Source organism: Lolium rigidum, chromosome 3 (genome assembly GCF_022539505.1).
Source record: "Lolium rigidum isolate FL_2022 chromosome 3, APGP_CSIRO_Lrig_0.1, whole genome shotgun sequence".
Taxonomy (NCBI): domain Eukaryota; kingdom Viridiplantae; phylum Streptophyta; class Magnoliopsida; order Poales; family Poaceae; genus Lolium; species Lolium rigidum.
Genome location: NC_061510.1, coordinates 372,407,565 through 372,421,075, shown reverse-complemented (window position 1 = coordinate 372,421,075; position 13,511 = coordinate 372,407,565). Strand labels below are relative to the sequence as shown.

General features: G+C 45.4%; 1 pseudogene; it reads left to right on the top strand.

Moving 5' to 3' along the window:
• The first annotated feature begins 9,033 nt into the window (after window positions 1–9,033).
• LOC124697442 lies at window positions 9,034–12,981 on the top strand (annotated as a pseudogene).
• Window positions 12,982–13,511: the final 530 nt, after the last annotated feature.

The window sequence follows — 13,511 nt, the reverse complement described above, 5'->3', positions numbered from 1 at the left end:
ATAACAAGGAAACATGAGAGAAAACAAGTGGCTAATACCACCGGTCCGTGTCAAAACAATTCAAATGGCGGAGGATAATCTTAAAACCAGCAGAGCTGATCCCTTTGGTTCAAGTCCCAACCTGGAAACACACACAGCTCATCAGGCTCATTGCATGCCTTCCAACACACACACCAAGCCTAGTCACTTTGGAAAAACATTTGGTCTATAATTTATTTCTTCATTTCACTAATAGGCTGCACTACAGGTCACGTTCATCCTGCGCGTTCCGCAACATAGCCAGACCAGCACAGACCACTTGGCGCAATTATTCTCTTCCCATAAAATGACCATGGCTGAATTGAAGTGTCACGGCTCCATCTAGCCCAACTGAGGTATCCAACTGGCAACACATTTCCGTTCAATTTTTATTTCGTTTAAACTAGCAACACATCCCACAGGCAAACACGAACTCGAAATTCTATACAAAGTGTGGACTTCAGCGACCACTGGGCGAGGCAGCTAGCGCTAGGGTGCAAGGCAGCGAGGAAGTATCCCTTCCTAATATATTCATCTGCCTAGGAATGTCATCTGTCTTGCCAAATTTGATATAGTCGCATTAATGGGACTTCACTGGATGTTGTGCTGGAATAGAATCATGTGTTCTCTGAATTTGTGGAGGACTATGATAGGACAGCGACAAAGATTTCTGTACAACAGTAGAGGACTTCCTCAGCACCTCAAGGTAAAGGAGTTACAGTCTTCTTGTTTGGTCAACTGAAAAGTTTCCAGCATGGTTGTAATACATATGCTTTCTCTGTGTTTTCTTCGCAAGGAATGACATCGCACCAATCAGTCAGTTACTAAGAAAAAATGTTTATCTAATTGTTGATGCCAGAATACAGAATATGTTGCTTCTTGTTTTCAACTAGCTTTAGTGTTAACTGATTTCCACTATTATTAATCATGATGAAAAAACATGCATTTCAAGCTGACCAAATATATGATGAATAAAATGCTCCATACCTCATCCGGTGATCATGCATGCTTGATCAATTGGGTTGCAGCCGCCTTTGTGCGTGAATCATGAACCTCCGGTGAGTCACCACCGCCATAGAAAACTCCAGATTCTGAGGCAACCTCCAAGCATGATATCAGAATGTACTCTACCTATAATTTTCTTCCAAGCAGGGTAATGATCAGGAAGATACACTAAATGTTCCAGTTGGTCATGCTCTGATATGTATATATATATCTAAACCAATAGTGCATTTCTTTAATTATTTGTATGACTGCATGAAAGTGGAGCTATACTTATAGGAAATTGTGTCTAAGTTGACATATTTAAAGTATACCTCATATATGAATCATTGTATAATGCAACAGGGTATTATTAAGCTGATGATCCATTGAAATCATTTGTGTATGAAATTTTACTTACTGTTCTTGAGAGAGCAACGTATGACTTATGACTTCTCTTGCAGTAACTTGATGATTTCGACTTCACTGTCAACTTTTTAGATGTCTAGCAGAACAATTTTCAGATTGTAATATTATGTTCTCTTCTACATGGTCAACAGATAAAGTACACTGCTTATACATGGGTTTCCTTCAGACTTCACTAAGAGAGCTACAAATATTATCACTTTTAGTTTTATCTTATCAGGTGTAGGCGAGATCCCTCGAAGGAATATGGATTGCATGGGAAACAAAACTGCACTAGATTCTGAATCATGGCACTCTGTGCTGTTGAACACTCTCACTGTGTACATTTCTTTTAGATGCATTTTGAATCATATTACATCAGCTTCTACCGTTCCATTGCTGCACTCCCTTACCTGTTACCTTAGCTTTAGCAGATGCTATTTCAACACAATTTACCAAACTGACAAGAACAAGAAGTTCAACAACCAGCTACAGAACAGAGAAAAGTGTTGCAATGGCGTCAGATACCTTCAGAGGTAGTCCGGCTCGGATGAGCAGTAGTGCAGAGGCGTCCTCAGACGGCGGCGTCCTCGCGTCGACTGAACGGGCAGCGCGGCGTTGGGGATGCAGGGCGGAGCAGAGAAAATGGCGCAGCGTTGGAGATGCAGGGGAATCGCGCGGTGTTGGAGATGCAGGGCGGCGTCCTAGGTCGGCGGCGTTGGGGATGCAGGGCCACGCGTGGCTTAGGGCATCGGTCGCGTAGGGGGAGGGGTTCCTCGCGTCGGTGGCTGGCGGCGCGGCGCCGTTGGAGTTGGCTGGCGGCGCTTATTTTCGGACGAGGCGCAGGATGGCCGGCTACCGGCGACTGGCGCGGAGTTGCGACCGGGAAGGGCGGCTGCGGTTGGGGATCGGGAGGACTCAGGGTAATGGGGTTAATGGGATTTTTGGGCTAAGTCTCTGAGCAGGACATTGTTCCGGCCACGTCCGATCACGGGATGCAAGGAAGAGGCCCGGCCACGTCCGATCGCGGGAGGCTCATGGGCCGGAACGTCCCAGAAATGAGAATGAGTGGGTGGGGTCTAAATACTAGCCTTTCCGCTTGATTCCTAGTGACAGGCTTTTGTTTGAGCCACTCACTAGCATATTTTCAAGCCTCGGCCCGCCTTTAGAAAAAAATCCAGTGACATCTTTTTTCTACGCCTGTCACTGGTGTTTTGTACCAGTGACATGCCTATACGTGCCTGTCACTGCTACACTTACTAGTGACAGGCATAATTTTGCCTGTCACTGATCATCTGGAGGCTATAAGCATTTTTGCAGTAGTGAGAGGCATGAACAAGCTAGAACCAATAGTAATAGCAAGTAGATAACCATATCATAGAATCATGAGCATCAGCAATATGCCTAGGATTCCGAGGAGCAGCATAGAAAAGCCAGTGACCATTAGAAGGGCGAGAGTTGGTTCGAGCCGGTGAATAGAGCCAATAGAAGAAGAATAGGAGAGAGCGAGAGAAGGGAGAAGCCAAATACCCGTAGGAGCACCGCGGCGACATCCATGGCGGCACGGTGGCACATGCCGGTCATGGCGGCGCCAAACTCGCGACCAAGCCGGTATCATGCCAAGCGCCACCACTAGCATCAAGTCATCGAGCATCACCAGCGCGTCCAGGGACGCCAGCTCGACGAAAATTGCCGCGACCACCGAAACCCTAGTTGCAGAGAGGGTCGCACACGAGTGGAGGAGGGCGCGTCAGTCAAATCGACGCTGACATGAATAGGCAGCGTAGAGCGGCGCTTCGAACGCGACCAACGGCGAGGTCTAGGACCACCAGAGGTGGACGGAGCAAGCCGGCGATGGCGGAGCGATTTGGGGATCGCGAGAGCGGAAGGGGATTAGGGTTAGGGGAGAGAGAGAGAGAGAGAGAGGCGACTGACGACCGATGGGCCGAGCTGGGGCGTGCTGGTTCGGTCTAACCGGCGGGTTGACCTGACCAGTGGGCCCGGGGCCCTTTTGGTCATTTGACCAAGAGATTTTTTAGGAAATTCAGAAAACCTTTTTAAAGCCTTATAAAAACTCTAAAAATTAAAGAAAAATATGAATAATACTCTAAAAATTATTCTATGTTCAGAAAATACTTTCAAGAAACTTTTAAACAAAATTCAAAAGAATAACTATTAAAGAAAAACATAAGGGAACCTTTTATAAGAAACATTCAATTCTTTGACCCAAAATAATTTACTAACCATTTCTTATTTTCTTGACAATTAAGCAAAAGAAACATAAATATTTTCTTTGAAAATAATTTCTTTAAAACTTCAAATAGTATTTTATAACTCTTATGGAGGATAAATAAAATTTAAACTTAACCTTTTCTAATTCCATAACTTTGAAGTTCAAAAGTAAAAAACCTAATATACAAATGGGGAGTAATCACAACTAAAACTCGAAAGGATGCATCATTTGGATCTTTAACTATTGCCCTTATCAGACAATGATGCTAATTTCTAGAAACCGAGGACCTGGGTCAGTCCACACCATCCAACTGCAATATCTTGCAGTCGTCAGGCAAGTTCATCACTTACTAATGTCACCTTGATTATTTGTTATCAAATTATTTGCAAAGTACTATACTTATCACTCCTGCATTTAAAAGCAAAGTATTACTTTTACAATTATGAATATGGCTATGTGGTGGGCAGTGGAACTATGGTATGAGTTTGGTGGAGGTTCCATTGCACTGGGTTACTCACCTAGGACTTAACAAAAAATGCCGTCCAATGATTCTTGCGCCGTAATACTTGTGTTTACCATACGATCTGAAATGGGATAGCATAGTCAGCTATTCTTTTCCCTCTCACATATCAACGGGTACACCTTACCGGAGGCCAGCAGAGACTGGCAGGGGGAGCCCCGTATTGTTCCCACGGTTTGGTGTATTTAGGGGTTGTAGGGTGTGTCTGAGGGTCATGTGCCGAGGGGTAAGTGACCAAGGTGTAGTCGGTACCTAAACTCATCATGGCTATAATAAACCGGTGGGTATACGCGGGAAAGTACAGTGATTGAGTGATTGGCTAGGATCTTACACCTAGCCTCACACCAATGAAGTGCTGGCGGAATCTCGAGCCCAATTGGCAACAAGGATAAGATATCTTATGGGTAAAGTAACACACCTCTGTAGAGTGTATCAAATTGTGGCTTTTCACTCCCTGTTCCGGGTTTGGAACTTCGAACGCAGCCGGAAAGGAACTACATGAAATTCTAGACACCCGGTGAAGGCTGACAGACATAGTTTTTAGAATAAAAGCAACCTTTGAAGAAATGTTTACAAAAACATGCATTGCTTATGACTTTATGGTCCATGGTTGTAGCTAGTGCATCAAACACCTCTTTCCCTATAATGAACCTGTTGAGTACGCTCGTACTCACCTTTCTTTGAATCCCCTGCTTAGACTGCCGGAAGAACACGGAGAAGACCCACGAAGGAGCTAAGGCCATGGAGGACGTCTACTACGAGGAGCCAGATCTGTCGGGAGGCGTCGAAGGGGTGGTTTACCTGGTAGAATACGGAACGGAGGAGATCAATGAGGAGGCGGAAGCGTAGAATCACCATCTAAGTAGTACTCGCACTACAAACAGCTGGGGCATCAATGATGGTACATGGCTGACGTTTGATAAATCCGTCAGCGAATGTCTTTTTCTGTGACGGTACCGCGTTTTCGCGTTACAGGTGGCGTTGGCCGGTCGGCCCGGAAAAATCGTGGTGGACGAGCTCTAAACGTCAACGATTGTCCAGAAATGATCGTCGCGGGAGGTGGGCGGCCCCAACTGCGGACTCGGGGAGGTATTTTATATTTCACCGCGCTACCGTGCCCTTTTATGCTTGTCTACACAAGATGTTGAAATAATAAGGAAATGATGAAATATCAATGAAAACTGTCATTTTTCTGGCATTTTGACGTGATACAAATTATTTTAGCACTTAATTATGCACCTGGGCGAAAGGAGAATGCGAGGACAACTTCCAGTAACTTTAACGGGCATAGGTACGTGCAAGGTCCGCCCGTACCGTCCGCCCGTACGATCTGCCAAAAACACCGTCTCGTCAAATACTTTCACCAGGTGCAGACGGCGCAGAGATCCGAGACACACAGCTCCGCACAACAGAGAAAAAACGCCCCAGATCAGATCTAGAGAAGGAACTTTGGAGAAGACATCATCCGGTCTGCTACGTGGATCCTCGGAGGATAAGGTATCATCACCTTCATCATCATCAACCGCTGCATCACCATCATCATCCACCTCCAACCATAGTTGTAATCTTGATTGCTATTGTTGATTTGTATTTGAATTCATTCCATTCCTTTAATCCCCTCCGTAAGATTATGATGATGTTCTTGATTGCTCCATGTGTGAGTAGTCCCATTAGTTCTTGGGGAGATGGAGAAACCTTAGCATGAATATGAGATGAATATAAGATGATTTATGGTTTTAGGTATTAACTAGGAAAAATGCCCGTGCGTTGCAATGAAAAATAGTCATATTTGTAAAAAATGAATTCAAGACCATAATAAAAAAAATAACGCGGAACATATGTTGAGATGGTTAGGGGATTCTGAGAGTTTTTCTTTACCAGATTGAAAGTTAAAGACCTTAATGGTCTCCCATTCAGGTAGGTCAAATATGACCTATATTTAGCGTCCACAATGCTCGAACATCTGCCCAAACTGATATCCAGTTGTAAGGAAATTAACCAACTTACTATGTCCATGTACATCCATGATTGGAGAACGATGCACACATGGGGAGGAGCAAGCTTCGTTCTTTAGTTTGGAGTGATATATTGAACTGAAAATAGAATATGTATAGCTGAAACTAAATCTACACATCCTCATAACTAAATAAGCTTTTTGTGACAGCTCTACAACTGAATAATCGCTGAATTAAACTTATAATTAGTGCTCTGAAATTGGAACTCGGGTATGAGACCTTCCTACAAGAACTCATGTATCCAAAATAAGAGAAAACATGGGCACTTACCGCATATACGAAATTCATAGCATATGAGTGCAGCAGTAGATACGTTTGAAGCCACAGAGGTTATCGGAACAGGCGGACGCAGTTGAACTGACATGAAGTGACAGATTGTTCCTTAACGTAGGTGAGCAGTGGAGCCATGATGAACCATATCAATCGTAGCACCGCTTGGTTGATGCAAACGATTTCAGTTGCTCGCTCTGAACATGTTTTCTCCAGATAGCATTATTTGGAAAAGAAACGAACACAAAGCTAGCTGGTGCGCTTAGCAGCCACTAGTGGAGAAGAGGCCTTTGGTCTCAAATCCCTGGGAGCAAATGTTCCCGTTCTGAACCAAACCGGGACCAATGGGGGGCACTGGTCCCGGTTCATTTCGCGCTGGGCGACTCCACCCGCTGTCGCCTGTCCGTTAGCGGCCTATGGTCCCGGTTTGTAGTACAAACCGGGACTAAAGGGGCGGCGGCAGGCCGTGTCAGGCCTCGAAACCCTTTAGTCCCGGTTCGTAATACAAACCGGGACCATAGGCCCACCCTTTGGATGCGGTTTGTATTACAAACCGGCACAAAAGTCCCCATCTGCCTATATAATCTTGCCACTGCCCAAGTGTGAGCCACACTTAGCCATTTTTTCACTTTCTTATCACAAGAGGGGTGTATTGCTTTGCTCTCTTCACATACACAAGAGGTGTTCGATGAAATGCTTAAGAGGATTTGCTACTTGAGTTCACACAAATCAAGCCACACTTAACTTGCTTTTTTCTTCTTCATCAAGGTTAACAACTTTATCCTTTCATCTGTGATTGATAAAATGCATGTATATATATATACTAGCAAAAGTGCCCGTGCGTTGCTATGGGACAAATCAATCAATCGTCCTTGTTTTGCTCCCTGTTTTCATTGCACCACTGCACCGACACATAGTCAGTTGGCATTTTATTGCTTAATGTGTACTCCCGTGGATACATAATAGTCTTTATCTCCTTGATCCTTGATTGGTTTAATAACATCTTATATTATTAAAAAAGAGGAAGTACATTTTAAATTTTTTCTGAGAGATGTCCAAGATCACAGTTAGTTCAATAGAATAAATATGTACTCCCTACATTCTATATTAGTTGTTGAAGATTTGGATGTATTTATATGTTTAGATACACCCAAGTCTGTGACAATTAATATGAAATAAAGGGAGTATTCAGTGTCGAGCGATTAAGGAACAAATAATTTGCTCACGCAATTTTTTTTTGAAAAAAGCGACAACAAATTGATCCGATAACAATTAGCAGATTGCTCGTGTGTGTACCATACTCAGAGCGTAGGTTGCAGTGCACCGGGATGGCTTGATATCTGTGCGACAAACTCCAATACTGCCATGAATGTAATGTTAATTCCGTACATATTTGCCACAAAAAATAAATATTTTACTGATTCATGAAAAAACCAAATCAAATTGATTTGAAGCTGGCCGAGGCTGTTTGAAAGGAGCTGCTACGTGACTTAGCACAGAGTGTATTAGACCCATTCAAGTAAATCTTAACTGACCTTATCGTCTCTTACTTTCAAATGATTCAGTGATCAGGTAACTTCTCAAAACCAATGTTGGTGCCACTGATGCTCTTGTGCCCGGATGGAGCTAGGCTTACTGAAACCATCTTTTGCAGAAGCTAACACACGCATCAATGAAGAAGTAGATAACTTGGTAAATCCATGAGGAATATCAGTTGCATGGGTTTATAACAAAATTTAGGATGAGCATATAGAAACGCGCAACAAAACTAATTCTCAGTTTCTCACACGTGTGAAACACTAAATGTGCCTGACTAACATAGCCAATTTGAGCGACGAAACGTGACCTTGGCATAAGTATTAGTCTGCGTACAGCATCCATGTTCTTCTGATATTCAGAAACTGAATTGCCTAACTGCAGCTAAATAACGCTGCAAGTGTAACACCATCGACTGGGATTCCGCGGATTCCTCCTTCGTCTCCGCCACTGGAGCGTCGCCATGGCCGCCATAGCTGCAATTCCTCCTCCGGCCCCGCCACTTGAGCGTCGCCATGGCCGCCATGCGCCATAGCTGCAGTTCCTCGCCTCCTCCCTCGATCCCTTCCCTCCAATCAACATCCCCAAGGTCGGCGACGGGCAGTCGCGGCCTCGCGGGCTAGGTCGGCAATGGCGCCAAGCAGGTTAGATGGCGGAGAACCACCTCCTGGCACGGATGGCATGGGGAGGGTGGCTCGCCAAGAGGTCAATGGCGGCGAATCAGAGTGTGGCACATACGGGATGGGCCGAGTCATTGTCCCTTCCTCTGCTGAAACAACTGCACATGCAGGAGCCCGCATGAGTCCGATTAATTTGGCTGGCCTTCCGCGGCGTCCTGCTTAACTATCGCGGGCTGATGCGGCGCTTAAGCGGGGCCCCGCGTTTAATCCCACTTACACCCTGACAAGTGTTGCGTACCATTGCCCAGACGAAAGGTTGTCGCATGAAATCCTTTCCTAATCGGGGCACTTTCTCTCTTATGGACCAGTTAGCATATCGTACATTGATGCAAGCAGCAGCCTCTATCTCTTAAACAAACAGAAGGGCAGGGACAGATGGGGCGGAACTCGCCGGTGACCAGGGACGTGCCGGCGAGGAATCGATCATTACGGAGCTCGCCAGCGACCATGGAAGTGCTGGGGCGGAGCGCACCGAGCAGGGATGGGGCGAGGCGGCGATCAGGGGCAGCAGCCGGGCTGCCGGGGTGGGGCCTGCTGGTGAGCGGGCGCATGAGCACTGGAGAAGAGGTACCGCGCCAGATCCGTGGAAGACATGCGATCTTAGGGCGGCGGCGACCCAGGTGGAGGCGGTGGTGGGGTTGGACGATCTTCACGAGGGAGAGTCGGGTGAGATGAGAGAGGGCTAGTGGCAGCTGCGCCCCGCGATGGCCTTGAACCCGTGCAAGCCATCGAAAAGTCGATTCAGTCATCGGAGGGCTCGATTAACTGGTTGGATCGTCAATCGTGAGGTGACGAGTATGAATCGGGCGGCGCTGACTTGTGGCGCAATGGGAAAATAGGAGGTTTAATTCACGGAGGAGGAAGAAAAACAGATGAACCGAACCGGTACCATGGCAGTTTCATGTATTATGCGATTTGCTGGGAGGGCAAAACAGTTCAAAAAATGTTTGTGACACCAGGTGGTCACCTATTGCAATTTAATAGTAAAGATATACATCGTGATGTTCTGTAATGGTTTTTGATAAGCTTAATTATATCATGCAGATGAATCGGCAATGGGTATACATTGACCGACGCTTTGACGAGTTCACTTCGGGCCTGAGTAATTTTATGGCCGTGGCTGAGGCAAACAAACATGGTGGCTTCATGTATTGTCCATGTGTTGACTGCAAGAATATCGTAAATTACGCTCACTCGAGTACCATTCACGACCACCTTGTGCGGAACGGTTTCATGCCCAGTTACTATTGTTGGACCAAGCACGGAGAAAGAGGGGTTATGATGGAAGAGAATGAAGAACATGAAGAGGATGATGATAGTTATCCCATGTTCCCTGAATACGGTGATACTGCAGAAGGCAATGAAGACAATGAAGCAGAAGATCAAGAGGCACCAGATGAGCCTGCTGATGATGATCTTGGTCGGGCCATTGCTGATGCAAGGAGAGAATGTGAAACTGAAAAGGAAAGGTTGGCCTTCGACCAGATGATAGAAGATCACAACAAATTGTTATACCCAACTTGTGAAGATGGCCATAAAAAGCTAGGCAGCACACTGAAATTGTTGCAATCGAAGACAGAGAACGGTGTCACTGACTCAGGATTTGGAAAGTTGCTGACAATAATTAAGAGGAAGCTTCCAAGGGGTAATGAATTGCCCGCCAGTACGTACGAAGCGAAGAAGGTTGTCTGCCCTCTAGGATTAGATGTGCAAAAGATACATGCATGCATTAATGACTGCATCCTCTACCGCAATGAGTACGGAAATTTGGATGCATGCACGGTGTGCACTGCATTGCGGTATAAGATCAGACGAGATGAGCCAGGTGATGTTGAGGGCGAGCGCCCCAGGAAGAGGGTTCCTGCCAAGGTTATGTGGTATGCTCCTATAATACCACGGCTGAAACGCTTGTTCAGAAATAAAGAACACACTAGGTTGTTGCGATGGCACGAAGAAGACCGTAAGAAAGACGAGATGTTGAGGCACCCTGCTGATGGGTCCCAGTGGAGAAAAATTGATAGAGAGTTCCCGTACTTTGCACAGGATGCAAGGAACTTAAGGTTTGGTCTAAGTACAGATGGCATGAATCTTTTTGGAGCAGAGCTGCAGCCATAGCACCTGGCATGTGACTCTTTGTATATATAACCTTCCTCCTTGGTTGTGCATGAAGCGGAAGTTCATTATGATGCCAGTGCTCATACAAGGCCCGAAGCAACCCGGGAACGACATTGATGTGTACCTGAAGCCATTAGTCGAAGAACTTCTACAGCTGTGGTCCATAGCAGGTGTACCTGTGTGGGACGAGCACAAGCAGGAGGAATTTGACCTACGAGCGCTGCTTTTCGTAACCATCAAATGACTGGCATGCTCTTGGTAACATTTCAGGACAGTCAAACAAGGGATACAATGGATGCACGCACTGTTTACATGAGCTCGAAGGTGATTATTTGGATAAATGTAAGAAGGTCATGTACCTGGGGCATCGTCGATTTCTTAGGCATACCCATCCCGTAAGAAAGAAAGGCAAGCATTACAACGGTGAGGCTGATCACCAGAAGAAGCCTCCCCATCGTGATGGTGTTGATATATTTGGTATGGTCAAGGATCTAGATGTAATATTTGGAAAGGGTCCTGGCGGACGGTCTGTTCCGAATGATGCTGCCGGACACGCGCCCATGTGGAATAAGAAATCTATATTTTGGGGTCTACCCTATTGGCAAGTCTTAGAGGTCCGCTCTTTAATCGATGTGATGCACGTGACGAAGAATCTTTGCGTGAACCTGCTAGGCTTTCTGGGCGTGTACGGGAAGACAAAAGATACACCAGAAGCACGGGAGGACCAACAACGTAGGAAAGACCCCAAAAAACTGCATGAGAGAGATAAAGGACGTCATTACTCCAGCTACGCTCTTACAAAAGCAGAGAAGGAAATATTTTTTGAATGTCTGAGCAGTATCAAGGTCCCGTCTGGCTTCTCCTCCAATATAAAGGGAATAATAAATATGGAGAAGAAAACATTCCAGAACCTAAAGTCTCATGACTGCCACGTGATAATGACACAGTTGCTTCCGATTGCATTGAGGGGGCTTCTACCGGAAAATGTTCGACTGCCCATTGTGAATCTATGTGCATTCCTCAATGCAATTTCTCAGAAGGTAATAAATCCAGAAATTCTACCGAGGTTGCAGAATGATGTGGTCCATTGTCTCGTTAGTTTTCAGCTGGTGTTCCCACCATCCTTCTTCAATATTATGACACATCTCCTCTTTCACCTGGTCAATGAGATTTCCATTCTCGGTCCTGTGTTTCTACACAATATGTTCCCCTTCGAGAGGTTCTGAAGTCTTAAAGAAATATGTTCATAACCGTGCTAGGCCAGAAGGAAGCATCTCCAAGGGCTATGGAACAGAGGAGGTCATTGAGTCCTGTGTTGACTTTATTCCTGACCTTAAGCCGATTGGTGTTCCTGAATCGCCACATGAGGGGAGACTAAGTGGAAAAGGCACGCTAGGAAGGAAATCAATGATATGTAGGGACGGGATTTCTTTGACTCAAGCACACTACACAGTTCTACAAAGTTCTACCTTGGTGGCTCCGTATATCGGTGACCACAAGAACTTTGTACGCTCCCAGAACCCGGGGCAGTCGAACGATTGGATTAGACGTGAACACATGTCGACTTTTGGCCGTTGGTTTCAAAAACATCTCCTGAATAACATCAATATTGAAGATCAGCTGTACTTGTTGGCCCAGACACCATCTTCGACTGTATTGACATTCCAAGGGTACGAGATAAATGGGAATACATTTTACACGATTGCCCAAGATAAAAAGAGCACCAACCTAAACAGTGGTGTCCGCTTTGATGCAATAAACAACAAAGGCCCAAATGACACATATTATGGTTATATAGAGGATACATGGGAACTTGACTATGGACCTTCTTTTAAGGTCCCTTTGTTTAGGTGCAAATGGGTCAACAAAACAGGAGGCGGGGTTCAGGTAGACAGGTTGTATGGAATGACAACAGTGGATCTCAACAATCTTGGGTATAGAGACGAACCATTCGTCCTAGCCAAGGATGTGGCCCAGGTTTTCTATGTGAAGGATATGTCTACCAAACCAAGAAAAAGGAAACATAACAAAACGAATACATCAAACGATGAGCCAAAGCGCCACATAGTTCTTTCTGGAAAAAGAAACATCGTGGGAGTGGAGGACAAGACAGACATGTTAGAAGATTATAATAAGTTTGATGAAATTCCACCGTTCAGAGTGAACATTGACCCAAGCATCAAGTTAAATGATGAAGATGCTCCATGGTTACGGCCGAAGAAGGTTAAATGATGAAGATGCTCCATCATCAAGTTAATTGAAGAATGTTCATGGCACAAATGAGTATCTCAACATGGCAATCAATTTCCCATTTATTTTTGTGTAATCATGTAACTGTATGTAAGATATTAAAAGTGGATATGGTTGGCTTTTTGTACAATATATATAAAGGAGATGTAGTCGTTCACGGGCTTGCAGGAAAAAAATTCCGAGGCGCAGCTTCCGAAGATGCCGTAGGGCGTGTGCACCAACGACATCTTCGAGAAGCTGCGCCAGGGGAGATTTCCCAACCCTTTCCCCAACACTGTTAGAGGAGATGTAGTTGTTCACGAGCTTGCAGGAAAAAAATTCCGAGGCGCAGCTTCCGAAGATGCCGTAGGGCGTGTGCACCAACGACATCTTCGAGAAGCTGCGCCACGGGAGATTACCCAACCCTTTCCTTCATCCATGGGAATAAAACTCTGCTTGGCTTGTTGATGTACTTGGCAAGGCGTATTGATGCTCCTTTTATAGGCACG